General features: G+C 42.7%; 1 protein-coding gene across 1 annotated transcript in view; it reads right to left on the bottom strand.

Moving 5' to 3' along the window:
- LOC109645089 (C-terminal-binding protein 2) overlaps positions 1-12,851 on the bottom strand; it is a 90,861-nt gene extending 78,010 nt beyond the window's left edge. Inside the window, exon 1 of the mRNA XM_069517920.1 lies at positions 12,474-12,851. The gene's annotated coding sequence lies outside the window, so the exon portion shown is untranslated. The remainder of the gene's footprint in view (positions 1-12,473) is intronic.
- Positions 12,852-14,807: the final 1,956 nt, after the last annotated feature.

Here is a 14,807-nt window from a genome sequence, read left to right on the forward strand (position 1 = left end):
CTGCTTCCCTGCTCCCAACTCACCAAATGCCAGTAAAAACATATATGTTGGCAAATAAAATAGATGAGGTCATTCGTTATTGGTGGGTTGCTGAAACAGGCCTACTTCAAAACTTTCATCATAACAACACATAACAGTAAACTACTGATATGCAATTCTGTGGTTGACCCTCACGGTCCACCATCACTACATCTCAACACAAGAGGCGTAATCAGGTGTCACAGTCGTTTTCCTCTCTGAGGAAAGGGACAAAAAAACTGCAAGCATATATATGAGGTGTCGATGGGAACCAGACTGGCCTAATATTCAACATTTGGTTGTAGAATACCACAAATGCTAAGTTTAAAATACAAATTGAATATATAAAATATTCATACATTTAAATATTATTAATTAATCATTCCATCATTTAGGACTAACCCCGCAGCAAACCTCTTGATCCATAGGAAAAACTGATTCATGCCGTTTTATGGTTGATTGAAAAGTACGTCGGCCGTTTTTTTGACTCAGTTTTGCAACCATTTGCAGGCGGACCAAAAAGTGAATTTAGAACTCTGGTTCAGCAGAAACAACAAATCCAAATAGGACCTTCAGTGATTGGCCCTTCAGTCACTACCTACACAAAACAAACAACTAAATGGTTTGTGGTTACTGTCAAGATGCTGGCAGAGCTTCACAAGGCTTAAAGCCTGCTGCCAATAACGCAGGCTGAGCCAAACAGAAAGACGGGGAGAGACACGCACAGAATAAAAGATGGCAAGAAATGTTTTTCCATTGTGAGGAATGCACATGTAATGCTTGAAAAAAAAAAAAGAGAAGAGCTTAAGCATTCACCTCATTGAAGTGACATTTAAATAAGCAGGAGCCATTTTCTCCCACAATCCCTCCATCCTTCCCATTTCTCCCGTTGCCTCTGTGCCACTGTAATTTGAAGCTGTCACAAACAAATCCTCCTCAAACACCTTTCCAAATGTCAGGTTCCGTCAGTCGGAGGATGGCAGCCTCCAAAATTCAGGCCCTTGGAAACTTTTGTCAGGAAAACACAGAGTTGTTCCGAGAACAGATGCGGAATTTATGGGCATTCGCAATTCACTCCTTGCACAGTTTGCTGGAGTAGGGGGGAGGACTGACTGAGCTGCTGATGTAACAGACTCACTCGACTCTTTTACAAGAACTGCTCAGCGCTCTCAGATGCGTCTGTTTTTTTACCTCCACCAATGAGGTTGTGTTTTCACCCCGTCCGTTTGCCTCACAGCAGGATTGCGCAAAAACGAATGAATAGATTTCCATGAAACTTGGCAGAGGGATGGGACATGGGCCAATAAATAACCAATTAAATTTTGGCGCAGAACGGCAAGTTTTAATCTCTTTCTTTGACATCTTGCACTTTCACCTGATTTCCAAGGGAATAATTCCTGGATCTTATATATTCGGGCAACTGTTCTTATGTTGTGTGTGGACTTTGGATCCTAGGCAGTGTAATAAGTGCCAGTTTTTACAGGTCTGGTAGAGAAAGTGATCCATCCATAACTGGACCAAAAAGCTGCCTGAACATGCTGTGCCTTCAGTAAAAACCTGTTCTACCACCATTTGGCTCCTAAACCTGCGGGAATTGGTCTGATTTTCATCAATCTATTAACATGACTGCTTCACTAGGCAAATAAATCGACTTAACAAGCAGACTAACAAAAGGCTGTATTTAATACCATATTCTAAATACATATTTAATCCAACAAAACAGAGAAGCTGCGCACAAAGCCTGGCATAGGTCAGCGGCAACAATTCAGTGACCATGCATTTAAGATTTTACATAATTTTAATAACCTCTGGCACAAAGAAAGTTAACGAGAAACTGTTAGCGGAGTGTGCAATCTCAGGAGTCATTTTACTGCCCCGCCAGTGCGGGAATGAGATGAGGGAGAGCAAGAGGAGCTAATCAGCTCTTACTCTTCAGTGGCGTTTCATGCACTGTCTGCTACTAGTTCAGTGTGCGCCGAGCGTCAATAAGTCAACATGCCGCTGAAGCGAGAGTGGATCCACACTCCTCAGCCATGACAACAGGGACACGTTCTGTCTCGCGAGAGCAAAATTGAATTCTTTTTTGTAGATGAAGTGTTTGAGGGATAAAATTGAGTCTTAGTTTAACATGGTGAGAGTAAAGACAAGAAAATCTGACCTCTACATTGAGACCCGGTGTGAACCGAGCTGCGAAATCTGCAATCTTTAAGACACAGCTCATGAGCGCTGTCCGCTCGCTGCACCTTGCATAAGATGCTTTGCAAATAGATGTGGTGGGTGGGTGCAGGGAGGACAAGACTTTAGAGGGAGAAAAAAAAAAGATTCTTTTCGGTCTTTTTTGGTTTTGAAGAAGTTCACACTGCCATCCTCTAATCTGTGCCATCGCAGCTGCACATTGTGTGTCAGCGTGTCCAGAAGGCCAGACTGGTTTTGGGCTTTTTTTAGACCCCACCCCCATATTTTCTCTTCTTCGTTGCTTTGCATCAGGCACAGGATCTGAGGCTCTAATATGGCTGCCAGTGAGGCAACAGCCATTTAATAACAATGCAATAGTTCCTCACAGCGGTAGTCCAGTGTCGCTCGTACACCCCGCCGTGTGCAGATGGTACATTGTGGTTTCCAAAAAACATTCTCCTCTCTCTCTCTCTCCCTCTCTCTCTGCTTTCTCCCCAAACACACACTCTGCCCTTCTACTCAGCAATACTTCACTCTCCTCTTGATAGAAACAACACACAATTGCTCGACAGCCCATGCGGTCGTCTTTCGTAACAGGTCAGCTGAAGTGCCCCTCCCAGAGGTGGTCTGGGGTGTGTTTGTGTTTGTGTGTTTGTGTGCGAGTGTGGTTGGCGGTAAGCCTCTCGCATGTGCCTCACAGCCTCCTGCAGTGGGGGACATCTGGAGGAGGAGGAACCGCGTACACAGAGAAAAGAAGAAGAGTTCAGGCCTGATAATATCGTCCTCCAAGGACATAACTGGCTTTCATTAACAAACAAAGGGGGATATGTTGGTGGAGATTTATTCAAATCAACATGGCTAATGTTTCCATAAGCCAGTCACCTTGCCAAGTTACCCTAAAACTCATTCTCTCCGTCAATGGCCCTTCCCCCCCAACTCGCCGCCGAGAGCAATTAGGGCACATTTTGATGAAAATGACCGGTAATTCAGTGTAAGGAAAAAGCTTCAGAACAACCATTTCACAAGGTAGATGTTCATTATGCGCCAGCAGGGAAGAGGCTCCTCTTAATAGAGTGCCAGCCATAAACATCCCTCATCATCACCGGGCCGCCATTTGATCTCACCTCTGGGGTTTCTGCGCCGGGCATCTTCATTCATTTCTTCAGTGTTTCACTGAGTGTTTACTCAGTAATGGACTCTGCCCGGAGAGTTGTTAAGGAGGAACAAAGTGAAAGTGCCCGACACTCTGTTGTGACGGTGATTAACGAGTAAATTAGAAAACAACTCCAGGTCACCTTCCTTAACATTGTGATGGATGATCTAATGCTGGAATCTGATAGCTTTTGTTATAGGTGAGTTAGAACCTGGAACGCGACTCTGTAATCAATAAACACTGTTGTGTAAATAACATAATATAGTAGGAAACTGAGATGCTTTATGGTTGTGATAATAAGCATCCCACTGATGGGTGTGCATGCAACTGTGTCCACCACTGTCTGTAAAGCCTTAGTTAGCACTGCCCTAGTTCAACCGAGTATGTGCCATCTCTCCTGTCATAGGCAGTTTACAAGACTGGGAACGAGGTTTGCCATCTGTCCCACCTCAACGGGGTGCACAGAGGGACGTTTTGCACAGTTTTGGCATGCCTGACTTCCCCTAATGCTGCACAAATGTTTTGAGACATTACATAAGCAATGAGACCTTCACTCGGGTGGAGGGGCGCAGCGATGGAGGTTTTTGTACGTGTAGAAGAGGAGAGAAAGCAAAAAAAAAAAAGATCTGAGAGAGTGAGAGAGCAGGCCTGGTTCTTTTCATTCTCAGACAGTAGCACTGCAGGCGTATTGGTGTTGCTATAATGTACAGGTAGAGGATATAATACCACCAAGATGTCAAGTCATGCGGCTTTTAAATCAGAAGACAGCATGTGGAGGATTTTCACATCTGCAGGGTGCAGGGTTGTATAACTGAATTCTTGGTAATTTTTCCTAACAGCTAAGGCTAGATCCACACTTTATACCTTTTAGTTTTAAAATGCATCACTTGAACTATAATTACACCATCAATTTTACTGTTTACAACAGTAGAATGGAGACCTTTGGAAAGGCTGCTCGCCCCCGTTAAGTTCGAAAGTGCAGTTATATCTCATCAGTCCAAGCAGAGAAATCCTTGCTCTTACTTTTTGTCGTTGCTGCTCCTCGTTAATAGAATTTTTTGCAACTAAGCCACCGAAGTAGTCGTGCAAAGTAAAAAATCTGCTTCCTGTAGATTAGTGTGATTAGTGTAAATCCAGCCTAAATTCCTGGAGGTAAACCACAAGCTAACCCAATGCTGTAAGGTACCTGGTAAGTGAGCTAGCTTTAATAAAGGATATTGATGCAATGCATTGTCATAGAAGTATGTATAGGAACAACTTTTTCTGAGACAACATTTATCCTTCTTTAACCTTTAGAAATGGTAATTCCTACTTCATTATCATGCTGATGATGCCGACACAGTAATATCAGTCAAATTAAAGATTGAGCCTTGTGCTGTGTCACAGTTGCTGTACTGAATGAGCAAAGAAAAGTGGGAATTCAGTGAGAGGAGTATCAGACCCAACAGCAAAGTGTTGCACATAGCACAGCCAAAGGAAAAACATGTGCACAACGAATGTCCTGGGAGAGGTGTAAAATACTGAGACATGTTGCAGTGGACACCTGGAACCACATTTGTATGCATTTCTCTTCTTGCTCCTCTCGCAGGGAAACAAGATGAGATTTCACTGGAGAATTAAAGCAGCCACCGTGAAACAGACAGGGCATGTAAATAAAAAACAAAACAAGGAGGTACATTCATCCACTACATTTTACTCACTACTCTGACAACAGCAATGTACGCAGTTAAAGTGGAAAGCTAATTTACAAGCACGCATACATTTGCTTACATTTCCTCGACCAACAACCCAACCGTAAAATGGACAACTGAAGTTTTACAAACACAAAGTACAAAGCCCACAGTGGCAAAGCTCATACACTACAAAGGAAGAGTACACACTTTAGGGCGTCTTTTAGATTTTCTCTATTTCCTCTATACCTGGCGACTCTATTTTCTCCACCTCAGACAGTCCATTATGTATTAAATAATTTTAGCTAAATAAAAAATTATACCTCTCTGTGTGCAAAATTAGATTTTATAAATATATTACATGTCAAACAATTAAGTACAGATATAAGACTGCTGTCACTGAACGCTGGAACCGACACAATGTGGTCAACCCTGGTTCAGTGATGGATGCTTCTGAGACCTGGGTTCAATTCCTGACTGCACTTGGTTATGCATTCCTAAATATTTTTGCACATTTCAAAAAGTAAAAAGAAACAAAAAAAGGGGTGGAAGTCATGTCTTTGCTCCTCCTGCACAGCGGGTGCTGGCATGCTGAGGGTGAGGGGTAGGGGAGGGGGTTGCATGAGCCTCAGCATCCCCCTCCCTCCCCTGTCAGGTGAAAGGAAACGGCCGTCACATGGCTCTGGGTCGCACATGGCAGAAACAACAGTGGCAGTATGAGGGAAGTGGCCATACCAAATTGGAGACAAAAGGGGGGGTGTGATTAGCTACGGTTAAAGTCACAAGACCATAAAGTAATGTTGAGAAATAAAAACAGGTCTGAGCAAGAACATTTTCACTCACATGTCATTGTGTTGTGTCACATCGCCTGAGAGGAAACCCCTATGTAGCAAATCAGCTCAATTTACATAATAATTTTTTAACTGAGAAGGTCTGACTGAGAAAACTTTTGGCTGATGGAATTTACTGTGAGCAGCGTGACTGAACTTTATCGAGGTTAATGCTCCACATGATGTTCTCAAATTCCATCCTCGGATATTACAAATCCATAGAAATCCATGTAACAGCGGTTTTGAAAGGTGCAGTATAAATAAAAGTCATACAATTAACTTTCTGGATTTTGTGGGTAACCTATAGAATTTGTACATTGTTAATAATTTCAGAATATATTTTGGTATTGGTACCAGTGTTGCTGCATATGAGGAATGAGGTTTGCTGGAAAATGATGATTGTAAAATCATAGCCGGCACAGTGATGAATAAACCGGTGATACCACCCCCTCCACGAACAAGCCTACAACCCACCCACTTACTCCCTGTGCTGACCTCAATCACTGATTTTATCACTTCCTCGTATTACACACACAGTCAGGTTCCCCTGTGCTTGTTCAAATGTATCTATGTTAATGGTGCCAGATGAGGTGTGCACATATTGCATGGAATTTGCCAGAAATCGAGACAAGGCAACAGCTTCATTAACCGGGCTGATATACAGAGGATAAGCTGCAGATGCTGTGTGATAAAGTGTCGAGGGCGGCTGGCTTCTTTCTGCTGCTTCAGTGGTGGTCCTTCTCCCTCCTCGGTAGCCTGCATTTAATGGTGCACAGTGGATTTCCTGGAACCCCCTCCCCAATGTGCGTTTGCATGTATTTATATATGTGACTTTGTCGTGTATGCCGGCATGTATGAGAGAAACAAATTTTCTCGACTGCGCACCACAAGGATAACCACTAAATTTGTATTCAGTAACGAGACATGGTCTGGGAATGATGGTGAATTTGTAAGCATGCATCATCTCCCATAATTCCATTTAGTAGGCCTGTAAACACTTATACATGCAGGTGGTAGTTACGGTAGCAACCCCCCCCCCCCTGCCCTCAGCTCTCATCAGGCTCACACATCTCCAAAGAAACCAAGGGCAGGAGAGGAGGAGATATTGCAAATCACATTATGGGACATGAAATTAATCCACCCTCCCCAAACATTTGGCCTTCACACAGTTTAACCTTGAAACTGCCTTTTACTGCCGCGCATGAGGATTTCATAAAACCCCCTCCACTACATCCAAAAGAACGAGTCTGACATTACAACAATGGCTCTGCCGAGGCAATTATTCAAAGGGATCCTTCACCATGCCGATGATACGTTGTAATTTCATTTCACTTATGTCTGTTTCATAATGTAATACACAATTGAGCAGGGGCACTTTACGTCCCAAAAGACCACTTCCTCTTTAAGATAATAAAGGCCTTTTGTGCTTGCCTTTGAGAAATCCTTGGTGGATTATGTGAGTGCGTATTCAGGAGCACATCAATTAATATGCATTAAATGAAAGAGTATTAAGTTGTAAGAAAAATAATTAATAACTCAAATTGCTGTGCCGCTGCTTTGCCCGACGACACCACTCCTTCATGCTAACAGGACTGTCTGACATCGCCTGCAGGGGCCACAGTACATGCCTTGCGTGACCTTTTACGCGGCTGAAAGACATCGCACTACATTACATGGTCAACGCGCTCTCGAGAGTGGTACGTGACTATTGCATCCTGTAACAGCAGAAAACTTCTTATCTGCGAGCCAACACTGAACCCACAGAGGTTCCACTAGTTTCAGTCAGAGTAAAATACATCTGTTTGTGTTGGAGAATACTGTAGATCTCTTATGCCGGCCCTATCGCTGGATCTTGTCCCTTTGTACGGTGCAGAGAATAGCAACTGGCGCGGGGTTCCACTTTCCCCCCTGTTACCATGAAAAAGACATCCGCAGCTCCAATTATCCTTTACCCCCGTGCAGCTCCACAAAACACAATCGCTGCCACTGTCAATGAAATTATAGCGATGGCGGAGTAAGCGATGACAGGGGGGGAATTCTAACTGCGCCCCCACCACACACACACAAACATACAGACGCTCAACACAGATGCACACTCACTCCATGAGCTGAAAAACAAAGATGCAGAATGCCTCAGGAGAAAACAGAGAAGCAAAGAAATGGGAATGACAAGCAAAATGTTTCTTTTGAGATATCTCTCCAATATACCATCTCTAAAGGTTAGAGGAGTTTTGAAGCCGTGAGAGAGGAGCTCCGGCTGACTGATGATGCCTGTAGTTGCTGTGAGTAGCGGAAGATACTGAGTAGTTTCCACTGCGGCGCTCTGTTTTCAACTTATTCCCTTTGACCGAGAGCGATTTCACAGCAAGAATTACCGTCTTGATCAGTTTACAGTGCTACCTCTCCTGTGTTTTTTCTTTTTTCAAAAATATTACTGTGGCTTTCAGCTAAATCAATCTTGCCTTTGGTTGGAGATAATGAGCGTGTTCGCCAGGCTTCAAATGAACACCGTTGCTCCGGGGCTCCTTAGCTCAACACAGTCACATCATGCAGATACTTTTGAGGAAGGCAGAAAAGAGAAGTCTCAGCCTTCAGAGACCAATTAAAAACACATATTCAAATTGACCTAAAAGAAGCACAGTGAGGAATTCATTTACAGTGCTGCCCCGTCCCCGCAGCTTCACTCGCTGTCAGGTTCATCCCAATTGTTTTCAACTCTGACAAACAAACAATCTCAACAGAGTGCGGGGAAGAAAAAAAAAAGAGTCAGTCTCATCCCTACAGGATCAAAGACTTTATAGAGAGGTAGTGAGCACACAGAGATATACTAATTTTCACACAACATGCGCTTGCTTTCATTCAAAGGATGCTGAGGCAGGATTTACCAGCTCCGTAGAACTGTATGCATACATTAGTTGATCCTTATTAAAGACAGTGGTGAATATTAGATCATTATCTCAAGAAAGACTTGCCACAAAAAAAAAGAACCGCACGGAAGATGGAGATATTTGCTTTCTCTATTGGCTTCATAATGCTGTAAATGTTGGAATTAAATGGTGTGACCATGATGTGTAAAATATACATGTGTTATATTCTTATAACGTTACTAAGATGCTGCGTGACACCTTCTGCATCTTCAGATACAACGAATTAGGGCTGCAACTACTTATTACTTTTTCTATCTATTAATTGTTCAAATGTATTATAATTATACAATTTTAAATGTTTCAAAAAGAGCAAATTTGGCGTTTTTGGTGAATAAATAAGCAATTGATCAAGTAGAATAGAAACCGTCTTGGGTCATGCCCCACACCTACACAAAATATCTTGGAAATTGGTTCAGTAGTATTTAAATTAAATCAAGCTGCACCAAATTGCACTCATGGATTTCAGTTCCCTAAATGTGTCAGATTGTTTTCATTTAAAAACATGATTTATTCCCTGGGAAAACTGTGAAAATATTGAAATGTCCCACTTCACACTGTTTCAATAAAAATCCTGGATCTGTCCTCTGATGCAGATCTGCACAATAATTTAATGGCTTCTTCCACAACTCAAACCGCATCTATCCAACAGGTTTTGTGGTAATCTGTCCCGACACAGGTGAAAACATAACCACCTTGGCAGAGATCATTTGAGTAATTCAACTTGTTAAGAGTACAAGAAAAAGAAACAGGACAAGAAAAAGTTCAGCTCTCCAACACAGCACCAGTAAGAATTTCATCCATGACATATTTGGTACCACAGCTCAGCGGGTATAAGCAGCGACTCTGAAACATTCCCCATCTCTCTTCCCCAGCACTTCCAGGGAAAATACTCCCATAAATCCCTCCTAATGGTCACTGGTTGAAAGGGGAACTTTTTAACACAGAACTTAGCAGCCACTGTTATTCACCCTTAGAGTGAGCGTCTCAGGATGATGGATGGTAATAAATATTGCACGGGGCTAACAGAGGTCCCCTCAGAGACATTCAATTGCCTTGAGTGATAGGGTGCTGCTCGGCAACACGGGAGAGGATGGCAGAGGGCAGGCTCTTCACGGGGTCGACTAACTGAGTCTGTTCAATTTCCTCCCTGGAAACACAACAGTGCCCATTCTAAATTATTACACCACCTCCCAGTTGGGGGAAAGTAAGCGTAAAAAACGGGAGGGGGGAGAACTATTGCCATCTCAACTTATGTATGGCAAGTTTGTTGATTATGAATGAAGACGTGACTGTGGACCAGTAGTGATTGTGAACGTACCTGGCATGTGAGGAAAAAGAACAGCGCTCAGTGTTAAGACCACTTTCCTGCCACGCTTGTGACCGGAGCAGTTTTAATGGAGCTTTCTGACAAGGGAGCTCTGTTGTGCCGAGCTGCCCAGCATCTTAAATGCTTCCTTAACAATGGCCAACAACAGAGCAGATGTACGAGCTGCGCACATCTGTAGCAGTGGCCTTATATTCCTGCAGGCACACACACACACACACACACACACACACACACACATACACACACACAGCTCGCAGTCATCAAATAAATCATCTTGTTGTTAACTTTGCTACATTGTGACTGACGTATAAAAAGAGCAATAAGAAAAAAAAATCAAGATTTAAATTCTCACATCAATTCAAACAACATCACTTTCTTAATCTGTCTTACCCTGAGTATAAAAATGATCTTGGTTAACAAGAAAAAAACTAAATTAAGAAAACTCTAGTTCTTCATTAATCCAACATGTGTCCTGTCGTCATGTTTTCTTAGCAGTCAGTAAATTAATTAGCCCAATAATGTGTAAGAATACTTTAGCGTGTGTAATTAACAAGTTAACACCAGGCAATTAGCAGCTCATTCATACAGTGTCAGCACACAGCAGCAGCGACTGTAAACATACGAAGATGCACTTTCCTGACTCATTTCTTAAGTTCACACAGTCATCAGTGGAGCTCTGTGACTATAATGAAGTCAAATTCTGCAAAATGTCCAAGATAGAGGAAGAGAACACTACCTGAGGATCTGACAGCAGTCAGAAGTGTTGCTAAAATTTCTTTGGCCTTGATTCTGTACCATTCATAGACGTTCTTTAGTTGCATCTATGGAGGATTTCACACCTCTCTTGTTTGGTCCTAACCTTCAGACTTTTCAGTTTAGTCCAAATCAACATAACAGGTGTGAAAGGTGCCAAAGACAAATGTCAGGGACAACTGACCAAAATTCTGTGAAACCAAAGGAGGTGGTCTCGGTCCACACATCTGGACTGACAACGTGCCAATGTCAGACACACACCCGTCTACAAACCAATCAATGTCACGTAGGTAAACACAGCCTACGTAGGTGATGACGACGGGACCTACACGTGTCATACAGAAGTATTAACTCCACCCCTTTAATTTCAATGTCAAACCAACGCTACTTGCTTAAAATGTAAACAATATAACAAAGACATGAACCTTGTTATTTCAAATTGTATCTGTTCAGTATTATTTAAATGTCTTTTTACTAAATTTAATTCAGTTAACTGGTTGGATTTCTTGCAGTTTAAAAAAAATAAAATGATAGTAAAAGTTTTATAATATTTCATTGTCAGCATTTTAATTGTTGTGTTTTGGCTCATCAGTCAATAAACTGTATTAAAGGTGCTACACATATAGAGTTTGTTTGTTTGACTGAAGCGTGACTCCAAAAGCCGTCTGTTATTTCCCTCCTGGGGTTTTTAAAGTGACACCCTGGAGCTTTCTTGTGGGGGTCATGATGGGGGCATCCCAAGAAAACACAAGGAAGAGCACTGGGGTCAGTTTCACTTGCATGTCACTCACTTGAGAACAAGGGGCCACAGGAGGACGAGCGTTTATGTTGACAACCCTGTAGCACTGTGCAGGATTTGAGCACCTGCAGATCCTTTTAACTCCACACTCCTTCCAGGTGGGGGACGGATGGGATCGGATTCAGGTGCTTTGAAAAAGAAAAAGTTTTCCTAGCTTCTGGTTTTCTACAACAAAAAATGGTGCTGGATGTAAAAGGTCAGTGACACTGTGATGCAGCTTGGACAGCAGATGTGCTCCAATGGGATGACTTGTCCCATGATCATTTCTTCTTTTTTGTAAAGATGCAGAGGCTAAGCAGGGCTGGAGATTACACATGATGACGTCTTTCACAACATTGTTCCCTCTCAGAAAACTCAGGTCAAGTGTGAATATTGGAGGAATTATGCACAAATGGCCTCTCATACACACATATGCACAAACACACACACACTAATAATAATAATACACTTCCTATTTTCTTTTTACCAACACAGTCTCAGTAAACGGGGATCTCTCGATGCGTGCAAGAACAATGCCAAGTCCTAGCAGAATACCCTTGTGAGGTAAAGGTGAGGGCACGGACTATATACTATCCGTGCCAAACATCTGACACTTAGTACCAGGTTGTTTTCTTACATGGACTGAGATAACGCCCCCCCTGTCTTCCTCTCAACACACCCGACAGTCCCCCCTCCCTCCCTCCCTCCCATCTTCATGGCGCAGTAAGGTGGACACACATGGTCAAGGCGAGCTCGTATATGCGGACCTGGGAAACCGAGGGAACAGCAGCTCGTCGCGGTCAAAAGCTGGAGACAAACGTGCTCAGTAATGCGGCTCCTACCTGGATGAATGGAGAGTCTGGTCGTCAAGTTGGGAGAAAAAGCCCCGACTTCTTTTACGCACACATCGGCGGCAGCATCATCCGCTCCGGGGCAGAGCCTGTGGAAGATTTGGGGGAGTAGACTCTGATTCCACCTTGTTAATCCTCCGTGCGCCGCGAACACGTCTTCTCCTCCTTCTTTTCTTTCTTTTTATTCTGTAAAGAAACGACCGAGTGGAAACCCAACAGGGTCCACAGGCTACAGTGTGTTCATGCGCGTCCTTGTTTACGCAAATTACGACCGAGGCGAGCGTAAACGCCGAGTAGGTGTCTGTCCAACTGTTTCGCTGCTTTATTTTTTTCCTCCCCCCTCTCTCTCGCTCCCTCTCTCTCTCTCTCTTTCTCTCCCCCCTCTGTCTTTGGCTGTAGTCACACTGAGTCTAACTCTCTTTCCCCCCCTCTTCTTCATCAAGGCGGGGTCTTGAGTCGTTTAAACCAATGACATAAACCAAGAAGAAGAAGAATCCCGCCCCTCCTCCTCCACTCCTCCACCACACACACACACACGCGCACACACACACACACACCTTCTGTTCACATGCTTAGTAAAAAGGATGTGGTCAAATGGGAAATCTTTGTTTTCAAACTGAGTCTTTTTTTCATTATTTGTCAGAGGAAATCTTCTGAAAGAACAAATTCTCCCAGATCACGGAATATTTTCTGACTTAACCTCATTTCATGTGCCAATAAGCTTTAATAATAGTAATCCGTCTTTATGCTATAGCAACAGAAGTGATTGGACGCTCATTTTTTTTGTTCATAACGTTGAAGGATGTCAGAAAAGAAAATGACAGCATCTTCCTGGAAAATGTTCCAAAATCTCCTCTCTTACGCTGCATAATCCTCAAATCTTATTGTGAATGGGAAACTTTTTCCCATTTAATCAAAGCCCAGCTCCCAGTGTTGATGGTTGGGTCTGAGGATTACTTAAAGCATGTGAGACATTCTTCCCTGAAAGACGCGTTGCTGCGATAGCATCCCAACATCTAAGAAACCGCTTCTCAACACTTCTCAAAACTGAACTGTTCAAGTATAAAATATAAGGCTTGAAACTTTAACCAATCCAGTTAATGAAAACTCACATTCCTGCCACACGCAAAATAGAAAAATCTAAATTCACCCACCTTCCATTAGAAGATGTTTCAGAGATGGATACATCGAAGACTGAGAGAGAGATGGATAAATAAGTACTTTAATTGTCTTATAATGTACCTACATGGAATAATATAGGTGTCAGCAGTGCTCATGTGAATCTATAATTCTTGGTATAGCTTTAACATAATACTCAGATGTCACACAGGTCTATACAAGCCTGTGATATCTGTGCTTTGTTCAACATTATTAATGGTTCTTGTTTGGAATGATCACATCAGGATGGAAGCCCATAAAATAACCCAGGCAGGTGTGAGTGTCTTGTAGAAGGAGAAATGTATTTACGCTGCACAGGGATAATTCTTCACAGACCAATTATTAGAGTCTTGATTACCTGATATTGATTATGTTGGCAGTTTCTGTGATTCCTCCACAGTGATTTATCTTCAAGTGATGATGTGGTTACTGCAACAGCAGACTGTTACAATTCAGTAACACTAAATACATTTTGAACAACTCATCAGGCAGATCAAGAAGAAACAATCAGCTAATCACAAATCCAAAGACTCTTCAAACCTTGTGGAAACATTTGACAACCATATATCTTAATTTCTGCCCATTTAGACTTCAACAGTCAGCAGCGTTTCAAAAGTTCTTCAATTTAGACACTGAAAAACTCTGGAGGACTCTTGATACCAGGCATCAACACTGATGCAACTAGTGTGGACATAACCTGGGAATCTGAAAATCAAGCTAATGATACATACAAATAAAAAGAGGCTGTAAGAAGATTTTAAACCCCTCCTGCTTGAAATGGCCCAAAGTTAAGGGTAACTGGTCAAGTCAAGATTTAGAAAAACAAACTAGGTCCATGGGGCAGAAGGAAAAGCAAAACCCCAACATGACTGCAAAGGACCTGAAGTGGTGGTGCACCGTTGTACTGTGCAGTGTTGATGCACAGACAGTATCTCCATGGAAGAGTCCTTAGATTGTGGAATTTTACGAGGGTGCCCAAACTTTTAAGGACGACTATACAGTTTTACTGCGTTGTGCATGGCAGAGTCGCCCATGCATGATCGGTTCAACAAGACAAAGCATGTGACCTCCCCCCCACAAGTGCTTTGTGGATGCACAGGGTCACGGATGACATCACATGACTGATTTTACTGCCCTTTCTTGGAGTTTGTTGCACAAAGAACAAGC

This window comes from Paralichthys olivaceus, chromosome 21 (genome assembly GCF_024713975.1).
Source record: "Paralichthys olivaceus isolate ysfri-2021 chromosome 21, ASM2471397v2, whole genome shotgun sequence".
In the NCBI taxonomy this organism is placed as follows: domain Eukaryota; kingdom Metazoa; phylum Chordata; class Actinopteri; order Pleuronectiformes; family Paralichthyidae; genus Paralichthys; species Paralichthys olivaceus.